Source organism: Rhynchophorus ferrugineus, unplaced genomic scaffold, assembly GCF_030347505.1.
Source record: "Rhynchophorus ferrugineus isolate W39M unplaced genomic scaffold, kcgeb_rfMv2 rfM1, whole genome shotgun sequence".
Taxonomy (NCBI): Eukaryota; Metazoa; Arthropoda; class Insecta; order Coleoptera; family Curculionidae; genus Rhynchophorus; species Rhynchophorus ferrugineus.
The window spans coordinates 83,761,792-83,779,558 of NW_027472580.1; the positions used below are offsets into that span (position 1 = coordinate 83,761,792).

Consider the following 17,767-nt stretch of genomic DNA (forward strand, 5'->3'; position numbering starts at 1 on the left):
TCCCAATATTTGTAAACCTTACAATATTTAGTAAAAATCTATAATAACCGATTTAATTCATGTCGACATTTTTCAAGATTGTATTTACTTGCTCAAATATGAATGAAATTTCAGAATAATTTTCAAATGAAATATATTCGCCTGTAAATATCAGCTGTTAGTCAATATCGAACCGTATCAACGTTATAGTTAATAAAACGTTACGGATACAGTCGCTAGACGCGAAACGGCATCATAACTCAGGAGCTAATATTAAATCGGACAATACTCATGAGAATTTCCGACTAGTAGAGTTTTCGTATGATTTTTTCTCTCGTCCCAACTCCGAATCTATTTAAAGAATTATCCATCCAGCCCCTCCCCCGGCACATCCAGCGGAAAGACGACATCTACGTGGTTCATGGCCTAGCCCGGTAGACGGGGTAGTACCTCCCGCAAACACCGACACGGCCTTACCGGTGCCGACGTCCAGGCCCGCGATGACGACCGTTTCCAAATTGCTCATTTCCGATGTTGGTGCGTGAATATACATCGAACGACCGCAAAATAACAATAGACATTAGACGCGTGCTCGGAGAAAAGACTGTTCGTAAAGTGATTCAAAGTGTTACAGGATTGTGTTCGTTCAATAGAAGGTGAGTCCAGAAATATATATCCATAAAAGGATCTACCAAAAAGAAGATCCAAGCTAAAATTATAGTTTTGATAAGAAATGGGGCCTAGAATTTTTTTTTTTTATAAACTCTTAATTTAAATTATTTTTGTGGGATTATTTCCGTTGGAAAGACGATGGAAACTTTGATAAGAAATTATAGTTGTGAGCGTCTAGAGACAGAAATATAGAATCTTAGTAATGTAAAGCCAGTCAGGCTAATATAGAAGCTGCGTAAGACCGGATGTCTTCTGGAATGGCCTTACCGGAAAACCTTACATGGTAAAGATTAGCAATTATTATAAGTTATTCAATAATTAAAGTTTATATATTAACAAATAGAAAGTTTTGATGAACAAAGTAGATATATAAATAATCCGCTTATGAAATGTAATAATATGAATTATTTTTTAGGAGTCACTATTTTATATTATGAATTTAACCATTTATATTAAAAAAATTGATTTATTATATATATATATATATATATATATATATATATATATATATATATATATATATTAAATAACAGGTCAACCTACCAAAACTAAAATAATAGTAAAACAAATTTTTTTGGCAAAATTAGTTTTTTATTTAAAATAATTCCCTTCAAGGGTGATACACTGATTATAGCGGCCCTCCAACTTTTCGATACCATATTTGTAGTACCATCTTTTTTTCAAAATAGGCATCAGTTTCGGCAACCACCTCTTCCTTTACCGAAAATTTCCTCCCAGCGAATATTGTTTTAAGATCCGAGGACAGGAAATAGTTCATGGGGGCCAGATCTGGATAATACGGTGGATGAGGGGGCAATTCGAAGCCCAATTCATGAATTTTTGCTATCGTTTTCAATGACTTGTGACACAGTTTCTTTTTCTTTAAACGCGGCCATTTTTCGGCGATTTCGTCCTTCAAATGGTCCAATAACTCTATGTAATAGTCACTGTTGATTGTCCTTCCTTTTTCAAAGTTGTGAATAAAAATTATTTCATACGCATCCAAAAATACAGACGCCATAACCTTGCCAGCCGACTATTACCTTTTCCCACGTTATGGAGCGGATCCATCATGTGCAGTCTACTCGGATGACTCTCGATTGGATTTCGACGTGAAATGAGCCATAGAGCCATGTTTCATCCATTGTCACATATCGACGCAAAAACTCGGGTTTATTACTCTTGATCATCTTCAAAAACTGCTCCGAATCATCAGCTCGTCGTTGTTTTTGGTCAAAAGTGAGCTCACGCGGCACCCACTTTGCACATAGCTTTCTCATACCGAAATATTCGTGAATGATATGATGTACACTTTTAGTTGATATCTTTAGATTGTCTGCCATTTCTTTCAATTTCAATTTACGGTGATTCAAATCCATTTTGTGGATTTTTTTAATGTTTTCGTCAGGAACGACCTCTTTTGAGCATCGACTGCGTTCACGATCTTCGGTGCTCATTTAACCACGTCTAAACTTAGCATACCAATCCTTGATGGTTAATTTTTTTGGGGCAGTTTCCGAAAACTCGGCATCAAGCCAAGTTTTTGCTTCAACTGTATTTTTTCCCTTTAAAAAGTAATATTTTATCAACACGCGAAATTCATTTTTATCTTTTTTTTCACAATAACAAAAGTTGATGATCCTAATGACTAATGATCCGACAGCTGTCAAATTTATAGACGCATCTTTTGAGGGTTAGAGCCAACTAAACATATATCTATATAATTCTAGTAGCGCCATCTAAGTGTAATGCCGAGGACTTTTCAATTGACCTGTTATATAGACGCTAATGATGAAATTCTTAAAATCATATTCAAGCATTTTTAAGTAACTTATTGTGATGCTTCTTCAATAATTGTTCGTCTTGGTTTGGACGGTTAAATGGCGTTGATTTTGAGTCAGTGACAAGGAAAGCCTAAAGAATTAAGAATGTTTGAAAGCAAACTTTGTTGGACGAAAACCCAGTTCAAATTATCAAAAAGAGACAGCTTAGCAATTGATTAATCCACTATTTCTAAACATTTACATGCCATGAAAGAACATTCATAGCCATAGTCTTGATGTGCATATGGTGCCTTCTACAGGGTATAGTGTATTTCGAGCTGTTAAAACCGAATTAAATTTTTATTGTAAATAACTTGCGATGTCAACTAAAGAAGCTGAACGAGGTTTATTTGCATGAAAAATCAACACAAGAAGAAACTTTTCGAGAAGTAAAAAACTGATTGGAATAAATATAATCAACTAATGTTATAATTCGCTTCTTACACAAACACTTTCAATACAGATTAACGCTAAAAACTGCTATAACATGCCCTTTAAATAAGACTCTACCAGGAAAGTTAACAACATTATTTGTATTTTTTTCAAAAAAAAAATCAATTTGATATACATAAAATATGGAAGAATGTAAACTTGATATTTTACAAAATTGTTCTAACGCTTTTATATGAGCTGATTTTACCCAGCGCCGGTGAATAATTTGACAGATATTTGAATTTGATTACGACATCGGTGTTTTTGGCAAGTGAAATTTGAAAAATAAAATTATTAAAACAGCTACCGAACAGCGAAAATAGCCGTTAGGTAAGGCTTCCGGAATAATTTTCTTGTTATTTCGAAATGTTTATTTTTGACAATACACAATAACCCGCAGTGCAGTTACAAAATGCTAACGAGGTTTCGCCTCAGGTTATTTTGTTTTGGGCTTATTTTTAAATGCGATAAAAATAAATCGGCTATACTAGAAATATTCTCAATAATCTGATTCCACTAAATATCTCTTCGGGATACAGAACCGTTAATGGGGAGACGGGAATAGATTTCCTCTCTATGGATATATCGACGCTTTCCAATTAATAATTAAAAGAAACTGAATCAATTAATAAATCCAAATTTTATTACGGATAAATATACGCTACAAGAACGAGCAGAAATAGTGACAATATTTATTTAAAATGATTGTTCCATTATTGCCACTCAGCGGAAATTGTGTCAAAACTATTCTAATCGTCCAGTGCCTCACAAAACCACAATTTATCGTTTACATGCGAATTTTCGACAGTACGTTACGACATCAGACAGGCCTCGTTCTGGAATACAATGAACGTCTTGCAACGCTGAAACTGTAGCTCTGGTGCGCGATAGTATTGCAGAGTCTACAGAAACATCAATTCGGAGACGTGGTTCCCAGTTACACATTTCTGCACGCAGTTTAAGGCGAATTTTGAAAACTGATTTGAAAATGTTCGCGTGCAAAATTCAATTATTTCAAAAATTGTCAACGAGAGATCCTGATCAACGAGTTGAGTATAGTAGTCCTAAGGCTGTCTGGTTAAATTGAAGAAGATTTTTCGTCTAAATTGATAATGAGCGATGAAGTCCATTTTCTTTTCACTGGCCACATTAATAAACAGAACTATCGGTTTTGAGGAACACAGAATACTTAATTAATTTATGAAACATCATTGCATCCACTAAACACAACTCTATGGTATTCATGCTGGAAACTACATTGGACCCTATTTTTTGAAAATAACCAAGGTGTTGCAGTTACTGTTACTGCTGAACTGAAGACATGTGGTTTCAACAGGATGGGACAACAGCACACACAGATCTTTCAACAATTCAATTACTTAATGACGTTTTTCGATGGCCAGCCAGATCTCCAGGTTTAACAGAATCAGACTTTTCTTATGAGGCTTTTTAAAATTAAAAGTTTATGTAAATAAGCTTCAAACGATCCAACATCTTAAATACAATATTCGTCACGAAATTGAAGATGTTTAGTCTCAGATGTTGCAGAGTGTTATGAAAAATGCCTTAAAAATAGTCGAAAGTTGCATAGAGAATCACGGTCACCATTTAGCCGATATATGTTTTCAGTCATAGCGAAAAACATGTTAAGGCCAAATAAACCTTTTATGAACCAAACCAAACTTACTGATCTTTTCTTTGACCAAAGCTATTGGCAAATAAACTGGTTTTCATACATACAAGAACCTGGTTCTGGACTATTCAGAAAAATATATATCATAGGCTAACATTATTATTATCTATCCATAATAGGCGCTCGGGGAGAATATCTACATCTAAACCAATTTTCTACTGTTCATAAATATAGATATCGACGAGAAATAGCAGCCAAAAAGTAGGTTGCTCTAAGCCTACAACTGAAATCGACCTACATTTCATTAAAAATATATTTAACAAAAACAGACATTAAACATTAAACACAATAATGCTTTCATTTCATCAAAGTTCGATATTATATTACTGTTAAATTGTACTATATCATTACATATCACCACTATCGTTATTCGTTATTATATTAGATGTATTAAACTTTAATAATTGGATGGTATAAAAACCTTCATGGCGCGGCTGCTGTCCTTAAACGCAAATAAGAATATATTTTAACGATTTTTACTTTACCTGCATTTATTTATTTACTAATTTATTTATTGTCACGTTTTAAAATTCAGTTTCACGCAATATCAGTTAAGTGCACGAAAAATTATACCATCGTATTCGGATTTTTCTTCAGAGCTCATGCTCATGAGCTAATTTTTTTCACAAAAATATATTTCAATATACTTTCAATATAATTACTGTACGATGCCGTGAAATGTCTTTGGGCTCGTACAGTAATTAAAGTTATGTAGTTATGTTTGAAAATTTTTATATTAGGCTGTTAGCAAAAATTAAAAAGACAAGCAAATGACAAGCAGAAAAAGCTGTTTACCGAACGAATGTCCACTTCTAAACCAATTTACTATTGTTCGTGTACAAACATAGACATCGATGAGAAATGACAGATAAGTTGGATCAAATACCATATTTTACTTTACTGTCAGGAATTAGATGGACATTTCGCAGATCTTCGTTTTTTTCGTCCCTTTTGTGCAAAACATGCATTAATGGGCACAAATAGATTCTTGTAGGTTACTCTAAGTCTAAATCGACCAATAGTTTATTAAAAGAAAACATATTTCAGTTACCATATTCAATGTGATCATTTAATACTACACACTAAACACAGTAATGTTTTCATTTCATCAAAATTATGTGTCATATTATTATTAAATATTGATAAAGCATTTCATATAACCACTATCAGGTATTCGTCATTATATAGATGTATTAAATTGTAATAATTGGGAAGTGTTGATACAAATCTTCATGGCAGATTTTACAATTAAATTAGAATCTCTCAATCTTTGCGTCAATTTTTAAAACAATTCTACACAAATAGTTTTCTTGGTTTATCAATTTGGCTTATTTTCCAACAATATTCTTTAAATTAATAAAAATACTAATAAATAGTTATCATAAAATTAACACTATTATGTTAAAGAATTTTTTAAAACTTATAATTGAAAATAATACAATATACTAGTTTGTTCTCATATCTACAAAATCCAATAAATATAATAAAGAATTTTTTTTTATTATTTAGTCTTAAAAATCTCCTGAAATTTAAGCTGTTTTGTGGAGAATTTTTGAAGGGAATAATAAAGGGAATAATAAAGTTTCTATATTACGTACCCAACCTTTTGTATAATTAGAACTGTATTTTTATACACAAACATTATTCATAGTATTCGTTCAAGCACCATGGAATATAAAACGACAATTTTGATCAGAATTGGAAAATAGGGTTGATTCGAAGTAACCATTAACATATATATTGGAGGCAATATTGCGAATTAACATAAGCATCTAAATGTGCTTTAAATCATAATAATAAGTGCATCAGCAATAAATGAATAGGAAAGAAAAAGTTCAGTAAGATTTATGATTTCTCTATAGGTTATTATTATGTGAAATAGTTAATTATAAATTATTTCTACTTACGAGCGATAATGATTTATTGTGCTTTAGGGAATAGCACAATAGGAAAATTTAGAAAATAAGTTATATTGGCCTATAAAGTAGTTTTAAAGGATTTTGTTTTAGATTAAAGTATTCTCCATCGATAGACGGTACATGTATCTTTTGAGGCTAGCTACGAACCAACCAAGTTTTTGGTACCTCCATAAGAAGTTACAAGGTCACGACTCATCTATCGCAATAGTATCATAGTATCATGGAAGCTTTTCTTCCTTCTCACAGCGTTCATTTTCTATTTTCAACTAATAAATTTCCGGTGGAGGAATGATAAACTATCTGAATGTTGTATAGTTTATTTTACTGACTGACAGTCTTGGTTTTATAGATGGAACCAAGAAAATTTAGTAGTCATCTATGTTATTTGTACATTTTCTCAAAACCATGACCATTTACCATTTTTTTAGGATTCAGCTATTCTCGTATTGTAAAATTATTTCTGTTAATGTAATTAAAAATTTACAGGTGTTACTTGAATTGCTAAAACCAGAGCTAATCGGTATTCTTTATGTTAATTTATGAGTGGAGTAGCTGAAAATACATGAGAATAAGGTTGGAATAGGTTAGGCAGTGCAATTTGTTGATGACATTATATGAAAAAACAAATTAGACAGAAATCCTTTGGGCTCAACTTTACTAAATAAAGTAGTTCAATGGTTTCACAGGTTAATTATTTATGGTGACGCCACTGAAAACCAAATATTTTAGAACAACGTTTAGATATTTATAAAAACCATTAATAGTTAAGGCCAATCGGCATCAAGAGCATCTGGATGTTCGACGAACATCGTCACGGAGTCGATATATTTACCTCCCCCTGTTTTCCATATCCAGAATTTAAAGTAGCTAGCCTACCTTGCCAGTGGTAAGTTGATGAATGGCCCAACAAATGTCTTCACCCGATCGGTTATCTCGAGAGCCCTCATCGTTCAACGGCCCCGACCTAATGGAAGTTGCTGGTGAGAAAACCGAGGGTGGCTGAGTGATATTTTCTGTTTTTTTGCGATTTGCTAGATTGTTCTTTGTCTGCCATTGTAGACAAATTGCAGTGACCAACAAACGAAGAAATATCTGGTTATAATAAAATGAAATGTGTCAATAAATCATTTGTTATTTATTAATTTTTGATATAAATGTAATATCAGATAATTATAACTCCTCTTATGTATAGTGAAATTACGAGTCAAACATAATTAATCTTCATGGCTTAACGCGAACTATATGTTTATTTATTCTCGGGTATCAGTGATTTAATAATTTTCCTTTATGGCTTTGAATCAATATAACAATGCGATATTACTGGTGAATTTATATAAAATTATCTATTAGTTTTAGCGTAATTATATGAGCATTTTTATTAATAATTTTTTTTTCGAAAACAATCCAAATTGATAAAAAAATTATTTAAAATTAAAAAAAAAATTGTCCAATGATGCCCAAATATTGTAATGATAAAAATTTTAATTCAATTATACAATCTGCAATGAAGATTTATTACAACACTGTGAACTAATACCATAAAATATATATCATTTCAAAATGACGAATATCTGATAGTGGTTAATAGTAACATATAATTTTGATGAAAGGAAAAAATTACTGTGTGGAGCATTAAATAGTCACATTGAATATGGTAACTGAAATATATTTTTTTAATGAACCGTTGGTCGATTTAGTCGTAGGGTGATTTAGAGAAACCTATAAGAAGCTATTTGTGCCCATTAGCAAATCTCCTTATGATGATGTCTATGAAAAACAGACGGAACAAACGAACATCTGTGGAATCTCCATCTAATTCTCAGGAGTAAGGTAAAATAAGATGTTCGATCGTCATTTTGATCAAACTTTTTTGAACAGTAGCATCTGAGTTGGCTGAGAAGTAAACAAAGAAGCCTAAATGTATACGATATGAAATTAAAAAATCAGATCCAAGTAAATCATCATAGGAGATCGTTAATTTGTATTTTAATCGCACACAAAATGTAAATTCAATCAACATTTTACTATTTCCTTCGAACTATTACTAGTTTCAATCAGTGGGAAATCATCACTAGGCTGAGCAGCATTTTCATTTTACTAAATAGTTAAACAACTTATATTTTTAATATATATTTCTTATATAATTATTTTAATGAGGTGCATTGATTTGAATTAAATATATAATCCAGCTGCATTCCTGAATATATATATATATATATATATATATATATATATATTTATATATATTTTCAGCAATTAAAATCATGTTGCAAATAGACAGATCAGTACAAAATTAGATCCAAATATATGAATGTATATATATGTGTATATAAACAATATGCAAGAGAGTTAAATTTTCAACAATTCAAGAGGTTAGTTTACTGGGTACAATATTGTATGTTTCGTATACGACTGATCTACATCTATTAGCATCTCTTGACGGCAAAATAAAAATACCAAGAAAACAATATACATGCTCTAGTAAAATACAACTAAAAAATCTGACCTATCAATAAAAGAAAATCCAATCACGTAACTGTCATATTGGGTAGGAGAACATACTTAGTAAACAAAATAACTGGGATTTTATCGAAACCAAATGTATAGACGCTCCGTACTATGTCTCTAATGAAGTGATACAACGCGATATTTCCCTAGAAACCATAGCGAATGTAATTTATAATGTTACTGATAAATGCTCCGAAGGAGTGTTAATGCAGTATAATGTTTTTGCTAAGCAGTAAAATCTCAAAAAATGTTGTGATGCCAGATATTTATTCTTGAGTAAGATTTAGAATAATATGTTTTACATACGAGATTACTTACTTAGTGATTGTTCGACGTATCATGTACATTATAATTATTATAAGATATGATTATTACCCTATAGTAATTGTAAAACCGTAACAAAACATTAAGAATATTTAAAAAACAAAAGATCATTTTTATCATACATATATTTTTATCTAATTTGGTCATTTGTATTGATCATTTCAACTCTTCTTTCATTTTTCCATCCGTTCTAGTGTCCTGATTAAATTATCTACCTTAATTTTCGCTCACATCTTCGAATAGTATGGGGATAAAGAATATGGGTAATATAAGATACAGTAGATTGTAGAGAAACAAAATGTACTTTCAGGCTAATTATAACTAAATACAAACTAAAGCTAGAAATCCTTTTAGCATTATATTGGCAATTTATATATAGTAAAGGTCTTAAAGGTAGTAAAAAAAGTAAAGGTCTTCAGTTTATCTTGGAGGACGTTCTGTTCACCAACTTTAAGCTCCCTCGGCAGCTGACTCCTTTTGGACTAGTGTTTTGCTCAGTCTGTACTATCAAATAGTCACAACTTAGCTAGTTATCCGACCAGTATGCACAACATTTTAAAATACTTTTACACCTGCCACCTGCCTGTCATATTTTAATTTACGAAGAATCAAATCCAAGAACTTATAGGTTTATTTGAGGTATACTGAATGACCTACAGGAATGGAAACATACAAAGCGCCGCTATGGAGATCTGCTTTAAGGCTTCTTTTTGACGAATCTATGAAGAGGCTCCATTGTGCTGTATAATAGTAGATCTTAAATACACTCATAAAACTTTCAATATTGGACCTGTAAACCAATTCCTGATGTCCTCATATTTTTTCCAAATTATTTTCGTTTTCAGCATACTAAAATAGATACAAAAAGTTGAAAATAACTAAGCAACTTTTTTGTTTCTGATTTGCGATATTGATTTGTATTACAGAGGATAATTTGTTTTTAGGCAAAATTCGTAAATAAACCGGTAACATATTTATTAAATAGACTGTACCTAAACCGAATACATTTCTACACCATTTAAGAAGTAGTCATATGGCACAATACACTTTTTTTTTGTTAATACATTAGGGATTCCCGAAAAGATATTGCTCTCGAAATTGACCTAATGGATTTACTCTGTATATCCCGTTAAACCTTTTGCTTGGATCCAAGCCTGAAAATCCCCCGATCGACAACAAAAGAATCTGAAAGGGTCCTTTGTGCCGGGTCTCGGATCGTTTTGTATCTGCGACATACGTTGGACCAATCACAATGCTCCCAAAGTGGCACCTCGAATATTAAGTCCTGACGATATCTGATGCTGTCGAAAAAGGAAACCCTTTTATGTAAACAAGAGGATTCGTTCGTCTTTGATCGGGTCTTTCTTCGCGAGAAATTTGGCGAATTGGGTAGAGGATGTATCAAGATCCATATTAAATGCTCTTCAATCATTAAGTGGAAAATTAATTTATCTTGTTTACGACGCGTATATTAGCGATTACAGAAATGGTGCTAATATGTTGAACAATAATGAATATTAAAAAAAAAGCAAGTAACTTATTTCATTGAAAAAATAAATATTTTTAAAAGTTGGGAATAGTTATAAAATATATACAATTCTTGCCTACGTTTCTGGTGTACACTTTTTATGCAAGATGTAATTTGAATATATTAACGCGGAATTCTGGTCTAGAAATTTGAAAAAAATGATTTTTTAATGTTTTAAAAGCTCAATCCTTTAAAAATATGCCCTTAAGAGGATATTTTAAACTTTAAACGCATTTTTTTCGAACCGATTTAGTAGAAATTTGGTGTGAATCTTTTTAAACTTTTTGGTTAGAATGCAACATTTTTTCAAATTTTCTTCATTTCATTTCATATATTGTCGTCAGTTCAGAATATGTGAATCAATGGCATTAGATTTGTCTGAATCCAAATTCATAGTTTCGACGTAATTGTTAATGAAGAAGTGTGTATGTGTCACTATTAATGATTTGTCAATACTTGTAGATGTTACAATAAAAATATCTGCTTTTAGTTTATAATCATTGGCCTATGGCCCATTGTTGCTTCTTACTGGAGGAATGACTTCTTAGACCCATTGGTTGCTCTTTGGAGCCTATAATGGCACCGTTTACTTTCCCTATTAACTGACAGCTCTTGCAGATCAAGGTCTATAATCGAAGCTTCTTTCAGCTTTTGGATTGCTCATCAATACTTTTGAGTTTTATTTAAGTATTTTCTTTTCTGTAAGATTCTTAGCTTATTTAACCATCAATGGGAATCGCTATCGATTATAATTGATGGGTTTGAGCCGAAAATTGCGCGAAAAATGGCCAGAATGTGAACAAAGACACAACAGTATTATGGTTTATCATGACAACGCTCGACGATATGTTGCAAAGCCGGTAAAAACATACTTGGAAGCATCAAAAAAGCGGTGGTGTTACCTAACCCGCCGTGTTCATCAGACCTTGCTCCTTCTGACTATTAGTTGTTCCGACGTATGATCTGTCTAAGCGGCTCTTCACTTCATATGAAGATACCAAAAATGGGTCGCCTGAAAGATGGGAAATAGTAGAGATTGTCGATGGAAAATACTTTTAATAAAATACGTTATACCGATTTTTCACAATAAAACTTCAAAATAACACAAATTCTTTAAAATTAACTTATAAAAGTAGATGATCATAATTCATGTCCAATCTTCAAAGGCGTTTTTCTTCATACTACTTTTTCAAATTCTATTGAACCTATTTATTTAAAATTTGGTGTGAGCTCTCTCTATAGTTTTACGAAGAATTACGGCTGTTATCTAGATAGACATCCTAAAGAAAATAATTTAATCAGCCCTTAAATTTAAGACAAGAATTTCAAAAACTCACCCAATAAATCCCGATAAACAGAAATAAATCCCCACTTTATTAAATAATATATCAATAACGACCAGGCCATAACACGGCGAAATGAGCGATAAACTGGCCGTTAAACCTCGCCAGAAAAAAGCGATTGTGCGAAACAGGGCGAGGAACCTCGCGCCAGACGCACAGAAACAACATCATCATCGATCGGGCCCTGATGAGGATATTACCGCCGTATCGGTGAGGCGGCTCATCTAAGACCCGATATGAGATATATCGTGCAGAAAAAAATAAACGGTGACAGAACGGTACCGGATGCGGGGATAAGAAACATCTGCGGGGGCGAAGGAACTCCAGGGCCGATGAACCTCGAAGGAAATGGAATGGTCGAAGACAGTTTTAATTAATCGACAGCGAAAACACCTCTGGTCTAAATTTAGTTGGTATATTGGATGGGGTGCATACGAACAAAGAGGGGTGCTGTTCGAGTACATCTACTTCCATATATGGAAGAAATATCTATTCGAATGATATAAGAAAGGAGAAAATTTTAATACTTTATTTAATTTCTAATTTGCTGTAATTGTTAGTAGTACAAACATGAATATATTTTTTTTAAACTAGGCGTCGCTAATGCAGCTTGTTAATTTTTAACTTACTTGGTTCAATGTTAATTAGCTAATTACTTTTTAGCTAATGTTACTGAATAAATTCAATGTTTATAAAGATCACACTAATGGTACTTCAAGGAGCTCAGGAGGAAATAAATCTAAGCGATATTTAGATATAATTGAGGTTGTGTAGATAGTTTTTGTTAGACTCACACATTTGTAAGCTTATCTTTGAAATGCGATGCTTAGGGCAACTTCTACAACTTTTCTCTCAATTTGGAGAAATATACTCCGAGAAGCAGATTACAATAGTTTGGGTGTATCTGTCGAATGAAAAGTGAAGAAATTCTTGTAAAATTTCTGGGGCAAACTCGACCAAAGGGAAAAATCTGTATCTTCCAGAACAACTCCGAAAGAAAACATGGACCAAAATCATAGAAAAACACTACTGCGGCCGACTGACAATCCTAATAGGATTTACTGATGAATTTCCGAAGACCTGTGGCACCAAGAACAATCTATTGGCTGAGAAGTAGACACTTCCACCAAGCACCGGCTATGGATTCTTCGGCTATGTTCTTGTGGCTTGTTCTTCTAATATTATATGCGTTTTTTCGTAACAATATTGCATCCACGTCGTTGTGGTTTAGTGATCTCACTTAATATTTTAAATCAAAATCATAGATAACTTTGTAGATCTCTTTGTTTTCGAGGTCATCGTACAGATCTTCGTTAGTTAGGTAGCGATAAGCATTGATTGATTACTAATTGGAAAACGGTTTTAGCACTGTTGGATTAATAGTAGATTTAATATTTAGTGCATATTTGCACGTTATAAGTCTAATTAGGTTTTATAATTGACTGATAAACCGATCTCGTTTATTTTAAGTCAAGTTGGTAACATATTTCAACTAATATGTACAGTTTGTGGATTTTGGATCTGATCTGCACTGCTATTTGTCTAACGTGATGTACTATTTTTGTTCCTTTTACTCTTTGTTATAAAAATATATTGGAATTAATAATATAGTTTTTGAGGTATTACCGAATTTTGTTTTATTTCAAGGTTATTCAATTACCCAAGAATGCTAACTTAATAACTATAACACTCTTCCCAGCCAATCTCGACCAAATTTAGCTGAATCACTAAAGATGTATGTCCATAATATGTAGTATTAAGTAAATTGTTCAAAATTGTTTTTACTCTATTTGTTGTTCTATAACGATCTTTTGAGATTAATTTTAAAGAAGATAGTATTATTTGACCCACTTCCATAATTTTTATTTAGCAAACCAAACTAATCTAAGATTGGCGCTCACTTATATACTCACCACCTCCAACTCTACATAATTTCCTTTTCGGGAGCAAAAAAGCAAAACATGACCAAACTACCTTCTGGAATTTCCTTCTTTAGAACACTATTAGACGCCCAAATGAATAACTGAAGTGATGATGATGACCCAACTAACTAATAAATAATTAACTGAATGTATTAAACAAATGACGATAACTTTATATGTAGAATATTCTATGGACTGTTATATTTTAAACCTCATGATATAGATTGGTGTAATTTTTAATAAATTTATAGGGTTACCGATGTAAAACACTTAAGTTTGAAAATAAAAATATATGAAAACTCTAAAATCCATCTCCACAATTGTATGGAATTTGCATTATTATGGTCAACTAATATTATGACTCAATTATATTCTATATATTGGATAAATATACAGAAACATAATGAAAATGTGTCAAAGAATAGGTATGTTTTATCAAATATTTTTATATATAAATTTTGTGGTGCGTCTGAATTGGCTCTTCGGAGACATGATGAGAGCGATACTTCAGAGAATTCGAGAACATATACATTTTTCGGATGAACTAGATGCCACTCCAAATGAGCACCCAATGAATGCTTTTAAAGTAATGTATTTATTTTTAATGTATTTGAAGGAACCTCCAAATAAATGCAGAACTATCTTTAAAAAATTAATAATTCTTAATTTTTAGAGATAATGGCGGACGACACAACTAATGTGGCTACAAAATATCAACTGGCAGTTATTTTTATTCGCGATGATGAGCCATTTGAGCGTTTTGGGAAGTAGTGAACTGAAAAATGTTATCCAAAAATACTTAATATAACAATTTTAAGAGTGATAGATCATTTATTTTAAAATTCATCCAACAAACTAATCGCACAAAAAGCTATGATGGAGCTGCGGTGACGAGGACGCAACATGCATTCAAAATCCACAAAATGATTTTGAATGACCGTAAATTGAAATTGAATGCAATAGCAGACACTCTAAAGATATAACTGATATAACTGAACATGTATCATATCACTCACGAATATTTGGGTATGAGAAAGCTTTATGCAAAGTGGGTGGCGCGCGAGCTAACTTTTGACTAAAAACAACGACGAGTTGATAATTCGAAGCAGTGTTTAAAAATGATCTAACGTAATAAACCCGAACTTTTGCGTCGATATGTGACAATGGATAAAACATGGCTCCATCATATCACTCCGAAGTCCAACCGACACTCATCCGAGTGGAGTGCACATGATGAACCCGGTCTAAAGCGTGGGAAAACGCAACAGTCGGCTGGCAAGGTTATGACATCTGTCTCTTGGGATGCGCATGGAATCATTTTCATTGATTACTTTGAAAAAGGAGGGACCATCAAGGGACCGTTTGAATTACGAAACCGAAAAACGGCCGCATTTAAAGAAAAATTGCTTCCTCATCGACCGTATTCTCGAGATCTGGCCCCCAGCGACTATGTTCTGTTCTCAAATCTCAGAAGGATACTCGCAGGGAAGAAATTTTCATCGAATGAAGAGGTGATCGCGGAAACTGAGGCCTACTGGAAGCAAGGGACAAATCTACATAAATGGTATCTAAAAGTTGGAGGGTCGCTATAATCAGTGTATCACCCTTGAAGGGAATTATGTTAAATAAAAAACTAATTTTGCCAAAGGATTTTCAATTGACCTGTGTTATATGCATATACATATATATATATATATATATATATATATATATATATATATATATATATATATATATATATATATATATATATATATATATATATATATATATATATATATATATATATATGGTGCAGTCAATAATAAAACAAAAATAGCAAAATATAGCCCGGCATAGTTGCACTCTCCACGCTGCAGTACATCGCATTCTCCACCGCCAAATCTTATATTACAAGTCGGTGTATGCGCTTCAAGTGTCGTTCCTTAACTTCAATATATATGCTAATACCGCTCTCGAAACCTGTCAAGTCTGTTTTCCAATTCTGATCCAGATCATCCTCTTATATATTCCCTGCTCTTTTATGAATAATTTTTAAAGAAACTCTTAGCATAATACGTCGCCCGAACACTCTTTTTTCTATTCAAATGGCACGAAATAACTTTTCGAGCGATCGGGTCCTTCCACGGTCGGATCTCTTGCGCCGCACGTATTCTTATTCGTTCACGTAATGACGGACAAATATTTGTTCTTCGAAAAGTTTAGATGGATCCTATTAAAAGTTGTACGTTGTTTAAAAATAATCCGCCCACAGAGTGATCAAATTTGATTTGTCTCGTCTTCTCGGCGAAGTTTCTCTATCATATCACTAATGTGGGTTGAAATGTATAAAGTTTGGAACGTTATATCGCATATAAATAAGAGTCTTATTACCATGGACGATATTAGTACAAGGATTTTCGTTCTGTTAAAACAAATTTAAAAAGTAATAGCCTTAACGCCTTTGTAATCATACGTATTTACACTTCTTAATTGAATGAAATTAAACTATGATATGATATGCAATTTAAAAAGTCTGCTATTATAACAGTATGTTTTATTCATTCAATATTTAAGTTAACAACCTCACTAAACTGTTATATTCGATGCTCTTGAGATTTCTTTACATCAACGAACAGTGTTTCTATCGATGTTGTTAAGTATGTACTGATCATCAGCGAACTAAGAATCTTATAGTTATTCTACTCCTTCAAATCTCTATTATTGGTTTTAGTTTAAACTATTTCAAAGTAGTAATTTTGATGTTAATAACAAAAAAAGGCCTGGAAGGTGAAAAAAGGTCATCGATTACAAAATGTACTGGACGAAGACCCAGCTCGTTCCAAAAAAAGTTCGAAAGGAATAAGAAAATGTTTACCGTACGAATTTTAACATAGCGGTTTCATTGCTTGTCAGAAAAAGAACTATTATTCTGTGGTGTATTGTAACTAACGATAAATATTACCTATACTAAGAAAATTTTCAGCGCAAAATTTATGGATTAGTCTAAAAGAATGATCAGCATTGACACTGAAACGGAATATTCATGGATATAAATTCTTGATATGCATTTGATTACGAGGTGCTAAAACCGAGTGAAACTATTGGACTTTGATAATTATCATATTTTGCAGTAACAGAATTATATTAAGACAAATATGAAATTGATACATCAGTATGTTTTTGCCAAAGTTGAACCATTTGAACGACATCTATTGTGTAAGAAAACAACAATAGTTCAATGTGGTAACATACGCAAAGTTATCCTCTTGCAATGATACTGGTGCAGTTCAAATGGGAAGTTCTGCCTCATTCAAGGCTCTATAGTACCTACTGTTTACATTAGTTGTTCATATCGATGCAGCATGTATTGGCTTGTACAAGATTTTGAAATGCTGCCGAAGTGCGAAAATGGATTATCGTATCGCTGCCAAGACATCATCGTTCTTTTGACATGATATTACCATGTTATCAGAAATGTGGAAAATAGTTAGATGATCCCGTAATCAAACGATATTTCAAAGGTTAATCTGTTTCATAGAAATTGCATGAGAAATCAACAAAAATAAGTCGAAAACAGTCGAAACAGTCTGATAAGTAAAACTGACGAATCCAAATTAAAGAAAGAAATCGTTAAGGGTGGGA

The 17,767-nt window shown here is 32.4% G+C and overlaps 1 protein-coding gene across 2 annotated transcripts in view; it reads left to right on the forward strand.

The window, feature by feature from the left end:
- Window positions 1–384: 384 nt before the first annotated feature.
- rols (zinc-RING finger and ankyrin repeat domain-containing protein rolling pebbles) overlaps window positions 385–17,767 on the forward strand; it is a 394,615-nt gene continuing 377,232 nt past the window's right edge. The window contains exon 1 of one of the 2 annotated variants that reach the window (XM_076395750.1): window positions 385–635. The gene's annotated coding sequence lies outside the window, so the exon portion shown is untranslated. The remainder of the gene's footprint in view (window positions 636–17,767) is intronic. The other variant, XM_076395765.1, reaches the window with a different exon arrangement.